General features: G+C 38.1%; 1 protein-coding gene across 2 annotated transcripts in view; it reads left to right on the top strand.

The window, feature by feature from the left end:
* The window catches only part of GTPBP8 (GTP binding protein 8), a 75,665-nt gene that overhangs the window by 31,217 nt on the left and 28,140 nt on the right, over nt 1–16,308 (top strand). For both annotated transcript variants that reach the window (XR_013372335.1, XR_013372336.1), the window contains one exon: nt 12,387–12,484. The gene's annotated coding sequence lies outside the window, so the exon portion shown is untranslated. The remainder of the gene's footprint in view (nt 1–12,386; nt 12,485–16,308) is intronic.

Genomic DNA, 16,308 nt, shown 5'->3' with positions numbered 1-16,308 from the left:
TTGTAACATTTGCCAAGCTCTTCCTGCATGCCTTTGCAAATACTAATTCCTCCACTTGGATCATCCCTATGAAACACAGTCTTCCTTCCCCTGGTGGTTCTTCCTGAAATCCTTGATATAGAGACTTCTTTATATATTACCATCGTGCCTTGAATTGGCCTCTGTGTTAACTTATTATTGCTGCTGTAATAAATCACGACAAACTTCATTGCTTAAAAGAATTCTATTTCTGGAGGTCAGAAGTCCAAAATGGATCCCACTGGACTAAAGTTGGCAGGGCTGGATCCTTCTGGAGGTTCTAGTGGAAAATTCATTTATTTTTTTCCAGTTTCTAAAGACTACTTCTATTGCATTCCTGAGTTCATATGTCCATCCTCTATTTTTTTTTTAAGATTTTATTTATTTATGTATGAGAGAGAGAGAGAGGCAGAGACACAGGCAGAGGGAGAAGCAGGCTCCATGCAGGGAGCCCGACATGGGACTCGATCCAGGGTCTCCAGGATCACACCCTGGGCCGAAGGCAGGCGCTAAACCCCTGAGCCACCCAGGGATCCGCATCCTCTATTTTCAAAGTCAGTAATGTAGCATCTTTCAAACTCCCTCCACCCTCCTTTTCTCTCTCTCATCCACCCTCCTACTTAGAAGTACACTGGTGATTGCATTGGACCCACCAAAATAATCCAATATAATCTCATCTCAGAATCTAACTTAATCACATCTGCAAAGTTTGTTTTGCAATATAAGGTAACAGTCACAGAGTCCGTGGTTTGGGATGTGGACATCTCTGCAGAGCCATTATTCAGCTACCACGTACTCTCTCGTAGAATTTACTTCACTGTTCAGGCTCCCTTTGAGGAAGCTGCTTCTCCCTCTGCCTATGTCTCTGCCTCTCTCTGTGTCTCTCATGAATAAGTAAATAAAATCTTTAAAAAAAAAAATTTACTTCACCGTATTGTATTAGTGTACTTGTATGTTCTCTCCAACAGCATCTGAGCTTACTGAAGGCAGTACTACCAGTATAGTTTACTAATTTTTTCTCTTAATGCTTAGCTCAGAGCCTGGGATATAGTAAGACCTCAATAAATTTTAATAGCTTTATTTTTTAATAGCTTTATTGAGGTATAATTGCTATACAAAGAACCACACATATTTAATGTGGTTAAACCACACATATATAACTTCACAGTTTATCGATATTTACTGGTTGAGTAAGAGACTAGATAATGCTGGAATAGAGTTTTTAAAAGATGATTAGGAATTTCTCAGGCAGATAAGGGAAGAAGGACATCCCTGACAAAAGAGTTAAACAACATGGGTTGGAAGAATCATTAATCTTGGGTCAGTATAGCTGGAGCATGGTATGTGCTGAGGGATGAAGCTGGGAGTTGTGGTATCAGATCCTGGGCAGAACTTGGGTTTTACCCTGAATGCTGTTGGTTCCCAAAACTGGCTGATTGTGATTACTTGGATAGCTTTTAAAACATAGAAGTTATCTGAAAGAATTGACATGCACAGTTGTGGAGGTTGGATAGTCAAGTTTGAAGTCCATATAGCAGGCCAACAAGAGCAAACTGGAAATTCAAGCAGGAGCTGAAGCTACTGATCTTCTGTTTGATGGGATTTCTTGCTCTTTCCTGTTTTCAGGGAAACTTCAGTTTTGGTTTTAAAACCTTTTAAGCTGATTGGATTGGGTTTACCCAGATTTCCCAGGATAATCTCTTTTTCACATAAAGTTAACTGATTGTAGCTGACAATCCCATCTGTAGAACACCTCCACAGAAACACCTCGTGTTTGAGTAACTAGGTACTCTAGCCTAGCCCAGTTAACACACAAAACTGACAATTATGAACAGGAAATTACTTGCTCCCATACAGATTAAAGGAAAGGAGGCAAAAAGAGTTAGAGAAGAGTTAGAGAAGCTAGCCATACTACGGAGATAGAGGGGAGAAAATTAATAGAACAAGATCCATTATTCATTCAATAGTTTTTGAGCATCCGTTGTTTGCCAGGCACCATACTAAATCCAGAGGAGACCAACAAGGATAGGATCAAGTATTCAGGTAAAGGGGTTGATTTAAAGATCAAAAAAGCCTTTATTATCCAAGCCAGGAAGGAAAATAAAAATAGCTTTAGATGTGATGTCTAGTGTGGGGTACTAGGAGGATGAGGGACCCCAGAGCAAAAGCATCTGTGTTGTCTGTGGAGGAGGATATACAATCATTACCAAGTGTAGAGGGCAGGGAAATGGGGTTGCAGATAAGCAGTGGATATTTCAAGTCAGCTTCCTTGAACTCGGGGTGGGGGAGTGAGGGGGAAGGTGTGGAAGAGGCAGGGGCTCTGTACATTAGACAGAAAGTAAGGTTTTAGATCCATGCCTAGAAAATTTAGAGTCTGTAAAGAAAGACTGCCACAGACACAATGACCATCAAATAAATAAAACCTTGGCCATCTTATTAGTAATCCAAGAAATGCCGATTAAAATAATTTTCAGGTACTGTCAAATGAGTAAAAACATAAAAAGCATGCTATCCCATGTTACTAGGGTTTTCTACAAAAATTTAGATATAAAGTTATCTTTGGTTGTCATAAAAGTGGAAAATGATATGATACTTATATGATGAATCAGTTGGTTTCTAATATTTTGGCCATTGAATTCTTTTTCCCCACGGAAATCAAATATGTAAAACAAGTAAAAGTGGAATTGTTGTGATTGAGATATATGGTAGAATGCAGGGCCCTCCCATTAAGTGTTATAAGAACAGTTTTGAACCCACTATTGTAAATAAATAAATTTATGTATTGATGTGAGCAATTTTTGATGATACGATAAGGTGTTTTTTAAAGCAGCTTAGAACACTGTATGTAACCACAGCAACTTCTTGCAAGCACATCTGTAAAGGCAGGGGAAACAAAAGCAATAATGAACTACTGGGACTTCATCAAGAAAGAAAGCTTCTGTACAGCAAAGGAAATAGTCAACAAAACTAGAAGGCAGCCTACAGAATGGAAGAAAATATTTGCAAATAACATATCAGATAAAGGGCTAGTATCCAAGATCTATAAAGAATTTATCAATTCAACACCCAGGAGAGAAACAACCCAGTCAAGAAACAGAGACATTTCTCCAAAGACCTACACATGGCCAACAAGCACATAAGAAAATGCTCCACATCACTTGCCATCAGGGAATACAAATCAAAACCACAATGAGATACCACCTCACACCAGTGAGAATGGCTAAAATTGCACTGTTGGTGGAAATGCAAGCTGGTGCGGCCACTCTGGAAACAGTGTGGAGGTTCTCAAGAAGTTAAAAATAGAGCTACTCTATGACCCAGCAATTGCACTATGGGGCATCTACCCAAAGATACTGATGTAGTGAAATGATGGGACTCCTGCACCCAATGTTCCAATGTTCATAGCAGCAATGTCCACAATACCCAAACTGTGGAAGGAGCCACAATTTCCTTCAACAGATGAATGAATAAAGAAGATGTAGTATACAATGGAATATTACTCAGGCATCAAAAAGGATGAATACCTGCCATTTACATTGATGTGGTTGGAACTGGAAGGTATTATACTGAGTGAAATAAGTCAGTCAGAGAAAGACAATTATATGGTTTCACTCATATGTAGAACATAAGAAATAGTGAAAGGGACCATAAGGGAAGGGGGGAAACTGAATGAGGAAAAATTAGAGAAGACAAACCATGAGAGACCCCTAATTCTGGAAAACAAAGGGTTGAAGAGGAGGGGTGGGTGGGGAGATGGGTTAACTGGGTGACCGGCATTAGGGAGGGCACATGATGAGATGAGTACTGGATGCTATACTATATATTTGCAAATTGAATTTAAGTAAAAAAAAAATTTTAAATAACACTGTATATAAATTTCCAATTTCATGGAAAATACACACCTTCACATTGAAAAAAAGGTCTAGAAGAATCTAAATGAAGGTGTTAACAATGGTCATCATTCCAGCAGTGGGATACATCTTTTTTCTTCTGAGTTTATTTGTATTTTCTATTTAAAGGAAAGGAAAATAAGGAAAGAAATGTGTGTTAATATCATGAGAAAAAAAATTTAATGCCAAAATAGTGTACACCAGTGTCAGGATGTGTGTGTGTGTATGTGTGTGTGTGTATGCACATGTGTGCACCATTGTATTTAGAAACATGTGCATTCTGGGCCATCTTACTGTGGCTTCTCAATTTCAATCCTACCCTTCTATACTTTGCTCTGTGATGCTGTGGCTGGGACTCTGCAAAACCAAATCATCTTTGCCAGCTGGTAATTACATTAATATGGACTACTAGAGGGAGGATGGAAGGCAGAAAAAAGGAGAAAAAGGACTTGTTCCTTCCTGTTTACTCCCTTCTAACAGTATTACTCTGCAACAGCTCTTTATCCTGGGTACTGGCAGTTTGTTCTAGTCTCTGACTCTTTTGACATGCTAGCAGAACTAGTTGACCCCTCAGAGGCCATAGCAGCACCTGGATGGTGTTCTTTCCTCTAAGATCTTGGTCCTAATTCTGCAGATCCAAAAGTCTCCAAAAGTCTATATTGTGATAATCCCAAACCTTTCCCCTTGTTTCTTCAGCTCCAGGAATTGTAACTGCTTTTGCATGTATGCTCTTCAGTTCTTAAACATCTATTTAACCAGTTCCTTATGTTAAATTCTCTCTAGTGGAATAGTATGAATCTGTTTTCCTAATGGACCCTGACTGTTATGAGACTCAGAACAAGAAGTAGTCCTGTGAAACAGTCCCTCAAAATGGGATATTGTTGGTTTGGCCATGTCCCTTAGCTTTGAACTCAGTAATGATCTCCTTATCAAGAGGAACTGAAATATGATAAACCCATGCTGTGGGGTATTTTGTTGCTTACTTACCTGAAGTTGATTGTGATGAAATGCCTACTGAAACCCCAAGAGGACTAGATAACAATTATGGTAGCAGTGATGCTTCTGAGTGCACTGGAGAGCCTACACAAAATGACAAGCTCAGATCTTTAACTTTTAACTCTAGCCATAGAGAATCAGAGAGCTTCTGTGGTGGTCCTGCAAGAATCACTTATTTCTTATAAGCTGCAGGGCTGAACTTGATCCCAGATTTAATTTTGTTGGTTGAAGAATTCCAACCTAAATTGAATTTATTGACTCTCAAGTCTTGTATATACGAGTTAGGGCATTGATGGGTAAAAAGGACTCCCAAAACTGGGGATAGGAATTATCTAATTTGATTTGGGAAAATCTGAGAATCTGGGAGCAGGCTGTTACTTTGTGTCTGAGAAGGCTTGTGTGAAGACCCTATAAAAACCAGAAGACCCACCCCAACTTGAAAGAATCATCCTAGAGCTATACCTCAAGTAGGATCTCAGTTTGCTCCATGGAGACAAATATAAAGTTTGACATGGAAAGAGATAGTTTATACTCCAGAATAATTGCAAAATAGTGCTAATTTTTAGCACAGGAAAAAATGCCTTGGTTTAAGAGCAACTAGCATATGAAAGAGCAAGCCCAGAATTCCACCAAATGGTGAGAGAAGCTTTAGGAACACTCTCTGAGTCACAGGGACTGGAGAATGATAAGAGTTTATGTCCCTCCTCTATCTTGAAAGCACAGGCTGGAGCAGGGTCCAGACACTATAGCCAATTTTGCTGCTTTAGCAAGCTCCAAGCCCTTTAACCCATACTAGCTGCAGTCATGCTGGGGCACAGAAAAAAACTCGTGGTTTAAAAGAGCAACTAGCATAAAAATAACCAAGCTTAGAACTCTACCAGCTGGCAGCTGTGGTGAGAGAGGAGCTATTGGAACACTCTCTGGGTGGAAGGGTCTGAAGGATACAGTCTACATTCCCCTTCCACCTTACTCATGTGAAGGGATGGAAAAACATTTACCATGTAATGGAAGCAAAAGGAAAAAAAGTTGGATCAGACAAAACAAACTTTAAAACAAGTATTGTAATAAAAGACAAAGAAGGGCATTACATAATGGTAAAGGGATTGATCCACCAAGAGGATATAACAGTTATAAATATCAACACAGTCAACACTGGAGCACGTAATACATAAAGCATGTATTAATGGACAGAAAGAGAGAAATTGATGGAAATAGACAATAATAGTAGGGGACTTTAACACCCCACTTATATCAATGGACAGGTCATCCAGGCAGGAAATAAATAAGGAAACGGTGTCTTTGATTAATACATTAGACCAGATGGACATAACAGATATACAAAACAACAGAAAACACATTCTTTCAAGTGCACATGGAACGTTCTCCAGAACAAATCACATGTTAGGCCACAAAACAAGCCTCAAAAAATTTAAGATTGAAATCATACCATGCATGTTTTCCAACCACAATGGTATCAAACTGGAAATCACAAGAAAAACAATGAAAAACACAAACTTGTGGAGGCTCAACAAATACTACTAAACAACCAGTGGGTCAAATAAGTAATCAAAGAAGAAATTTAAAAATACATGGAGACAAATGATAATAAAAACACAATCCAAAGTCTTTAGGACATAGTGAAAGCAGTTCTAAGAGGGAAACATATAGCATTACAGGTCAATCTCAAAAAATAAGAAAAAGTTCAAATAAATAATTTACACTTTCACCTAAAGGAACTAGAAAAAGAAAAAAAAGTCCAAGGTGAGTGGAAAGAAAGAATTAATAAAGATCATAGCACAAATGACATAGAAACTAAAACAAAACAACACAAAACAAAGAACCAAGAGCTGGTTTTCAGGAAAGATCAACGAAATTGATAAACCTTTACCCAGACTCATCAAAAGAAAAAGAGAAAGGACCCAAATAAATAAAATTAGAAATGAAAGAGGAGTAACAACTGACACCATAAGATTATAAGAGAATACTAGAAAAACACATATACCAACAAATTGGACAACCTAGAAGAAATAGATTAATTCCTAGAAACATAATCTTCCAAAACTGAATCAGGAAGAAAAAGAAAATCTAAACAGACCAACTACTAGAAACAAAATTGAATTGTTATTAAAAAAAAAAAAAAGCAAACTACCTAAAAAATGAAAATCCAGGACCAGATGAATTCACAGGTGAATTCTAACAAATATTTCCAAAAAAGTAAATATCTATTTTCAAATTATTCCAAAAAACAGAAGAGAATGGAAAATTTTCAAATAAGGTCAGCATTACCCTGATACCAAAACCAGATAAAACACCAAAACAAAAACAAAAAACCTTAAAGACCAATATCTCTGATGAACATAGATGCAAAGATCCTCAACAAAATATTAACAAGCTACATTCAAAGATCATTCATCATGATGAAGTGGGACTTATTTCAGGAATGCAAGGGTGGTTCATTATTTGCAAATCAGGCAATGTGGTACTCATCAACAAAACAAAGGATAAAAGTCATATGATCATTTCAACAGATGTGGAAAAGCATTTGACAAAATTGAATACTCATGATTTTAAAACACTCTCAACAAAGTGGGCTTAGAGGAGCATATTTCAACATAATAAAGGCCATATATGAAAAATGCATAACTAATATCAGATTCAATGGTGAAAAACTGAGAGGTTTTCCTCTAAGATCAGGAACAAGACAAGGATGTCCACTCTTAACCACTTTTATTCAACATGGTTCTAGAAGTCCTAGCAACAGCAATCAGACAAGAAAATAAAATGAGGTGTCCATATTGGTAAAGAAAAAGTTAAACTATCACTACTTGCAGATGACGTGATACTATATGTAGAAAACCCTAGGGACCTCACCAAAACAAAACAAAACAAAAAAACAAAACAAAAAAAACTAAGTAATAAATGAATTCAATAAATGTGTAGGATATGAAGCTAATACCCAGAAATCTGTAGCATTTCTATACACTAGAAACAAGTATCAGAAAGAGAAATTAAGAAAACAATCCTGTTTGCAATCATACCAATAGGAACAAAATACCTAGGAATAAACTTAACCAAGGAAGTAAAAGACCTGTACTCTGAAAACTATAAAACATTAATGGAAGAACTTGAAGACAACACTAAAAAATGGAAAGATATTCCATGCTTATGAATTGGAGCGTTGTTTAAATGTCCATATTACCCAAAGCAATCCACAAATTCAAACTACTAACAGCATTTTTCACAGAACTAGAAAAAATAATACTAATATTTGTATGGAACCACAAAAGGCCCCAAAGAGCCAAAACGATCTTGAGAAAAAAAAAACAAACTGTAGGTATCACAATTCCAGATTTCATGATGTACCTACAAAGCTGTAGTGATCAAAACCGTGTAGTACTGGCACAAAAAAAAATAGATGTATAGATCAATGGAACAGAATAGGGAGCCCAGAAATAAACCCATGCTTATAGAGCCAATTAATCTAGGATAAAGAAGCCAAGAATATACAGTGAGGGGAAAAGGCAGTCTCTTCAACAAATGGTGCTGGGAAAACTGGACAGCTACATGTAAAAGAATGAAATCTGGACCATTTTTCTAATACCATATACAAAAATAAACTCTAAGTGGATTAAAGACCTAAATATGAGACCTGAAACCATAAAAATCCTAGTGGACAACACAGGCCATATTTCTCTGACATTGGCCATAGCAACATTTTTCTAGATGTGTCTCCTAAGACAAGGGAAATAAAAGCAAAAAATAAACAATGGGACTACATAAAAATAAAATGCTTTTGCACAGTGAAAGGAACCATCAACAAAAAGCCAACCTACTGAATAGGAGAAGGAATTTGCAAATGATATATTTGATAAGGGGTTAATATTCAAAAAATATAAAGAACTTACACAAGTCAACATAAAAAAAAAACAGTCCAATTAAAAAATGAGTGGAGGACCTGAATAGACATTTTTCCAACAGACACATGTAAAGATTCTCAGTATCACTCATCAGGGCCATGCAAATCAAAACCACCATGAAATATCACCTTAGACCTGTCAGTATGACTAAAATCAAAGACAAGAAATAACAAGTTTTGGCAAAGATATAGAGAAAGGATGTACACTGTTGGTAGGAGTGTAATTTGGTGTAGCCACTGTGGAAAACAGTATGGAAGTCCCTCAAAAAATTAAAGATAGAAATACCATATGATCCAAAAATTCCACTACTGGGAATATACTCAAAGAAACCAAAAACACTACTTCAAAAGATATGCATCCCTATGTTTACTGCTGGATTTACTGCAGGATTATTTACAATAGACAATCTATGGGAGCAACCCAAGTGTCTATTGGTAGATGAAAGGATAATGAAGATGTGGTATGTATATATACACGCATGTTCACAGTATACATATACACATATGTAATGGAATATTACACAGCCTTTGAGATGGATGAGATTGTGTCATTTGCAACAACAGGGATAGACCTAGAGGGAATTCTGCTAAGGGAAATAAGGGAGATCAAGAAAAATACCATATGATTTCACACATGCGTGGAGTCTAAAAAACAAATGAGTAAACAAAAGCCAAATCAGACCTATAAATACAGACAACAAACTGATGGTTGCCAGAGGGGAAAGAGGTGGAGAATGGGCAAAATGTGGGAAAGAGAGTGGAAGAATGGAATAAATAAGTCATAGGAATAAAAGGTACAACATAGGGAATATAATCAATGATATTGTAATAGTGTTGTATGGTGACCATCTGTCAAATGCTATACTTGTAGGGAGCATAGCATAACACAGACAAATGTTGAATCACTATGTTGTAAACGAAACTAATGTAACATTGTATCAACTATATTCAAATTTCAAAAATTAACTAAAATAAAATAAAAATTTTGAATTAAAAAAAAAGTATAGTAGGATGAAAACAGGATAGGTAAAACTGCTATAATAAACAGACCCAAAAATATAATGTTTCAAACACAAAACCTGTTTATTCTCATCCACACTGTACATGATTATTCAGAATTTTAGGCTCCTTCTTCCCTTTGACTTTGAATTCCCATGGGGCCTTATCATTTGCATCTTGCTCTAAGAAGGGGGAACAGATAACACACAGGAAAAACACCGTCTTGAGAGCATTGGCTCAGGAATGGCACATATTACACTCAGTCATATTCCATTGGCTACATCTATCAGCAGGAGAGCCATGGAAATATAGTCCAAGAAGGAAATGGATTTTGGTGAACAGGTAAAAACTGTGACAATCATTTTTCAAAGATATGTAATGGCACAGGGAAATGCTCACGTTATATAAAGTTTATAAAAGAGGTTATAAGATGTTACATAGAGTATGACTCTAAGTTGGGGAAGAGGCGAAAAAGATCTATATCTGGAGTGAAAATGATGCCAGCATATTAATAATAGTCATTCCTGATTGGTGACTTTCAAATTCACTCCATTCGTGACTCACAAGTCATATCCTAAATCTTGTTGTCATCCACAATTGTTCCATCTCTGAAATCATAAAGTCAGACATTTCTCTTTGTCACATCAGCTTCTGTCTTTTCAACTTTCTTACTCAAGTTACTCCTTATAAAACTGATCTTAAGCCTCCCTGAAGCACCAGTCCTTAACTCTTTCTCTCTCCTCATTGATACCCTTTCACCTTCATCCCTATTTGTATGCAGCTTAGATTCTCCTAGTCTATCTCTTGCTGATGTTCCTAACTCCCTCACCTCATTATACTTTTATCACATTTGCCTGGCAAATGCCTACCCCCATATTAATTCCACTCTCTGAATTTTATGTGATTACAGGAAAAAACAAGCCCTTAGATAAGAATTCTCTCCAATTCCTAATGCCAAACCTATAAACCTTCTTGTCCTCCTTACCCATCCCCTCTTCCATTCCACCAGTTACATTGGATAAGGCAATCCTCTCTTCACCTAAGGCAAGTCCCCCATCTGTGTTCCATGTCTCCAATCACTCTGCCTTCTCATACACTTTAGGCAATAGATGAACCTACTCATGAATATCAACAATATACCCTCTTTCCCATCAGCATTTAAACATAAGCAAGTCTCTTCCATCTTGGAAAGAACAAACTCCTCCCTCCACTTCAGGGTATTTATAGTGGTTGTCCTCTCTCCTTCCCTTTCACAATAAGAGAAAAATTAATTCTGTGGCCAAATTTCTTGGATGTCGAACTCCTTCTTCACTATGTACTTAGTCTTTAACCCATGACAGTTTGGTTTCTGACTTCCTACTAAAACTGCTTTATCAAGGAGTGTGCCAGAAGGAAGTGGAATCCACTCCAGATGGCTCAAAAGAAGAGGTTACTTACAGAGATGTAGGCAACAGCCATGTGATGGTGATGCACTCAGACAGTAGGGAGAGTGGTAAGCCATTATCATCCCTGGGGGTGAAGAAACAAAAAAGAAGTAGCACAGTGAGAACTAAAACAGGAGAGCCGGACACTTGGTGGGAACTGAAGTCAAGTCAACTGATGTACCTACTCCCTGAGACCAGACACAGAAACAGGGAAGGAATGGAGGAAAATACCTTGCCCTTTTCTGCTTTCTGATCTGCCATTGGCCAAACGCAATTGGAAGCCAGAGAGCAAAGGAGCTCAAGTGGTAAAGTATTGGCAGGTCTCAGCCTCTGGGGCACAGAGAAAGGGAGAGAAGGGTAGATAAATAGAATAACCAGCATATTCACACAGCCTCTTTTTCAAAATATCCTGTGTTTGGCTTGGACATTGTCAACTACTGCCTACTTGAAATAATTTCTTCCTGTGACATCTGTGACATTACATCCTGCCACTTTTCCTTCTTGCTTGGGATGCTCCCACTCAGTGTCCTTTGCCAGTCCCTCTCCCTCTGCCCAGTGGTTCTCTATATGCTCCCATGGCTACATCCAGAAGATGAAAACACAAATCCCCATCTGCAGCTCAGGTTTCTTTCCAGAACTTCAGACTTTAGAGCAGGTAACCAGAGCATGTATCTGTATTTTCCCCTGATGATGCCAAAGCATCTCATATTCAGCACGTCCCAAACTGCACTTATTTCCCACCCCCTCCCTGTGAACTTGCACCTCTTCCTGTGTTTCACTGAATAACATTTCTCTCTTCCCGGTTATCCAATCAATCAGCCGAGCCATTCTCTTTGCTGCTGATAGAATGACTTTTCCAAAATTAAAAATATGATCATTTTACTCTTTGGCTGTCAATGGCATATTAAGTCCACGATAAAGCCTGAAACTCATAACATGATACACAAACCATGTATCAGAGATTGCTAGCTGTGCAACAAGATCGAGGTTCTCCTTTTATTCTTGGGTATACAGCTGGGCTGCTCTTCTTAGCCTCTCTGAATTTAGGGTGACCATGTCACTGAGTTTTAAACAATGGATGCCATCCCTAAATTAGTGTCTTTAGAATAATTTTGCCTCTTTCACACCCTCTTTCCTGTTCAGGAGATAGGATGAAGCCCTAAAGGATGGCAGAGCCATTGGTGGAATCATTGCCTGGAGGAAAGTCACTGTATACCAGGAACAACTGCTTGGACTGTTAGGTGAGCTAGGCATATATTTCTATCCAAAATCAAAGTGAAAGGGCGCCTGGGTGGCTCGGTGGCTCAGTTGGTTGCATCGGACTCCTGACCTCAGCTCCTGTTGAATTCAAACTTCAAGCTGGGCTCCATGCAGGGCAGGGAGCCTTCTTAAAAAACAAACAAACAAAAAGTATAATTTGCATGCAGAAGTCTCTCACTTGCGTTGAGGGACTCTCAGAAGGTATAAGACTAACATAATTCATTTGAATTCTTAAAGTGAATTTTGGTTTGGATTTTGATCTGAATATATAGGTATAAATCTGAGTTTATGATTTGGAGTGTGTCAGAATGACAGTTTTTCTCAATCAAATGCTGGTTTTCACTTCTTAAACATGTTTAAAGATTATTCTTTATGATATTCTTATAGCTCTCTCAAGGTACACGAAATGATGGTTGAAGGAAAAAAAAGAATTTAGAGAGAAAAACAAGAAACAAGTTCTTAGCAAACAGAAAAATAGGGAGTGGAATTAAAATCCCATTACTTAAAATAATACTCTTACAGAGAAACCTTTCAAACTCCATTTATTTAATATATCTTTCTATTGTGACATGTAGATTCACATTTTAGTTTAACTTAATAGCTTTAAGTATAAATTGTTACCGGGTACAACGGAGTCTTTAAGGCTAGTTCAATACCCACCTTTTCCTCCAGAGGGCAGCAAAAGGCCGTGCCCAGATTGCTGCCTCTAAATCCTCTTTCTGGCTTCAGTCAGAAGCCAAGCAGAGGAACTTAATCTACATTACATTTCTCCAAGGGAATCCTAGCTCCACAACCTCGGACAGAATGGAGACAAATCAACTTATCTCTAGCAGAGGAGATTCAGATAATCAAGGAAACGTCTCACAGGCAAAGGACCAGAATCATCTGATCCTGAGAATGGCTAGATTTTAAAAAAAACAAGCTGATAATCAAGTAATTGGATCTATTTTTTTCTATGTTGAAGACTAAATGTCCAAGAACTGGCCTTGGAATCATTATTTCTACTTTTTGACAGCCTTGAGGCAGAATTTCCAAGTCAGATTTATAAGGTATATAGGGATTTGGTTGCTTGTTTTGCTTTCTTCTCTCTTGCCAGTTACCTCCTGAGAACTGGGCATGGGTCAGTAGGATCCCTCCATTGTGGCTGCTAGCAAGTCTGTGCCTGATTTGGCAGGTTTCTGAGAAGGTACCAGGGCCTCTAGTGGAACTTAACACCATCATCCTTTGCCAGGGGACAGAGCCAAGCCACATTTCGGTGTCTGCTACTCAACCAAGCTCTGAGCAGCAACCATCTTTCCTGCCCAAGAAGTTGTTCCTGGAACCGTCCAACTGTTTGCTTTTATAACTAAACTAGTTAAGGAAATGGTTTTTAAAAATTAAGGCTCACTCAGAAAAGAGATAGTCTTTGTACACCCAGCGTTTTCAAGAGACCCATCATCTGTACACCCAGATATACTCACAAACACACTGATACACATGCACACACCCAAGAAACAAAAAGTTTGCTCAGGACAGTCATGCCTCTAAAGCTTTCCTTTTCACGCCAGTATATATATTGCTGCATATTTTAATAGAATCTACTGTAAGAGATGCCAGATAGCGAGAATTTTGCCCCCAAAAGCAAAAAAGCAAGCATGATCAAGGGCCATAAGCAAATGTATTCAAAGAGTAACAAGGAGCTCAAGTGTGATAAAGCCAATACATGGAGTCACATCTAACTCAGATCAACTCTAGGATAAAAGCTAAGGATATTAAGATTAGTATTAAAACTTTTCCCCCATAAGCACATAGACATCATGAGAACAGGAATGATTTGTTTCTTGTTTTAACAAGAAATGACTTCCTTCTTCTTACTAAGGACCTTTCCTAAGTGCACTCAATTAATACTTGTTGAATGAAAAAAATACTTAAGAAACCTACCACATCAGAGACCAATATCTCTGAGTAAGCCCTCTCCAGGTAGCCGTTTCTCCACCTCCAGCATTAAGGCAGATCACGATTTCTTCGGTTGAACACTAGGTGAAGTAGTTGCCTAGGGTCAAGGGCCCATGTGGTGTACATCTTTAACAAGAATAATATTCAGAGAGACAAGCTGCTTACCCCAGAGAAGCATATGGGCACAGATCCTGACTGAATAAATATAAGATTGCCATCTCATTTTCTCTCTGGGGTAGGACTGCCAGATTTAACAAATAAAAATACAGGGTATTCAGTTAAATTTGAATTTCAGATAAATGAATTTATCATGGGACACACTTATATACTATAATAATATTCATTATTTATCTGAAATTCAAAATTAACTGAGCATCCAGTATTTTACCTGGCAGTCCTACTCTGAAGCATACACTTCTGGAGCAGAAGGGTGAGGGATTTGTCTGACTTAAAATTTGTGGTCTTTCTTCCTTTCTGGGCATAGGTTATCATTTTAACTTAAGTATATGAATACCATCATTGTGGGATGATAACAGTAGATAACATTTAATCTCAAGTGTGCCATCAAAAATTCCAGTATTTGAAAATGTTCTCTGGCCTCCAAGTTTTGAGAAGCACTAATACACAGTCTCTAGTAATTGACTGATCACTAAATCAGAATGAGGAGCCTGCCCTGTAACCTTCCTGGACCCCATTCTTTGGAAAATACTTTCTGGACAGATACCTTATTTTAGAAGGTTGAAACTAGGCCTTGGAAGTTTCTGTGTTTCCTAAGTAAGCTCCAGCTAATTATCAAGTTCCTAATAATGGAGTGGCTCTAACACCAAATTCTGGGGATGGGGCAGGGATTCATAATGCAAGAGTGTGGGGGAAAGTACTGAATTAAGTGAAGAGAATATGAATTCAGCTTTTCCAACATAAATAAGGCTTAGAAAAAGTGATCCTCAGACTTCTGTTCACAAACAGCCAGTATTAGTCCTGGATCAGAGCCCATCTTTCTTGAAAACCCATACCTAACTGTAATTCTAAACAAGTGAGCAGATCACTCATGGTCTCAAAGAGACCAGGTCCACCTTCACCCTGAGCTCAGCCCTTGTACTTCATGGGTCAGCTTAAACAGAGGCTCAGCAGATGACCCTGGACAACTTACAGGGAGGTGGGGAAGGAGTGGCAGAGGGGCAAAGAAATCTAGCTGGTAACGAGGAAGGAGACACAAATGAACACTTTTCCATAAGGAGATCTTGATTCAAGTGATCAAAGCTTTAGTTATGGAATTTTGTACAGAAAATGCTCTTTTATCACTTTTAAGTGAGCTATGTTATAAATGAGGATTATTGAGTAAACTGAGACCAATCAAATGAATAAACATGAAAACTGCTTTTCTAGAAACCTCTATTATACTATATAGCATATAAGACCTTTCACAAATTAACACTAATCTGTCTTCCCAACTTCATGTCTTGCCACTATTTGTAGGACTGCCATACTCTACCCCACGGTGTCTGAGTCTCAGGACTGTTGACATTTTGAATGGGACGATTCTTAGTTATAAAGGACTGTCTTGTGCATTATAGAACACTTAGCATCAACCCTAGCTTCTACCCACTGGATACCAGTAGCACCCCACCCCTAAGGTCACGACAATCAAAAAATGTTAAAATACATCACCAGATGTTTGCTGGGACATACAGTCACCCCCATTGAGAACCACCAGGGATAACTACCTCACCTCCATTGAGAACCACTGCTCTAACCCATGACACAACTTGCCCTTCTATGAACACATTTTCACACGCCATATCCCACTAAACACACACACACATACACACCTTTCTTCCTGTTCCCTTTGCCTGAAACACCCTACTTTTCC

Source organism: Canis aureus, chromosome 35 (genome assembly GCF_053574225.1).
Source record: "Canis aureus isolate CA01 chromosome 35, VMU_Caureus_v.1.0, whole genome shotgun sequence".
NCBI classification, from domain to species: domain Eukaryota; kingdom Metazoa; phylum Chordata; class Mammalia; order Carnivora; family Canidae; genus Canis; species Canis aureus.
This window is presented reverse-complemented; position numbering and strand designations above follow the sequence as displayed.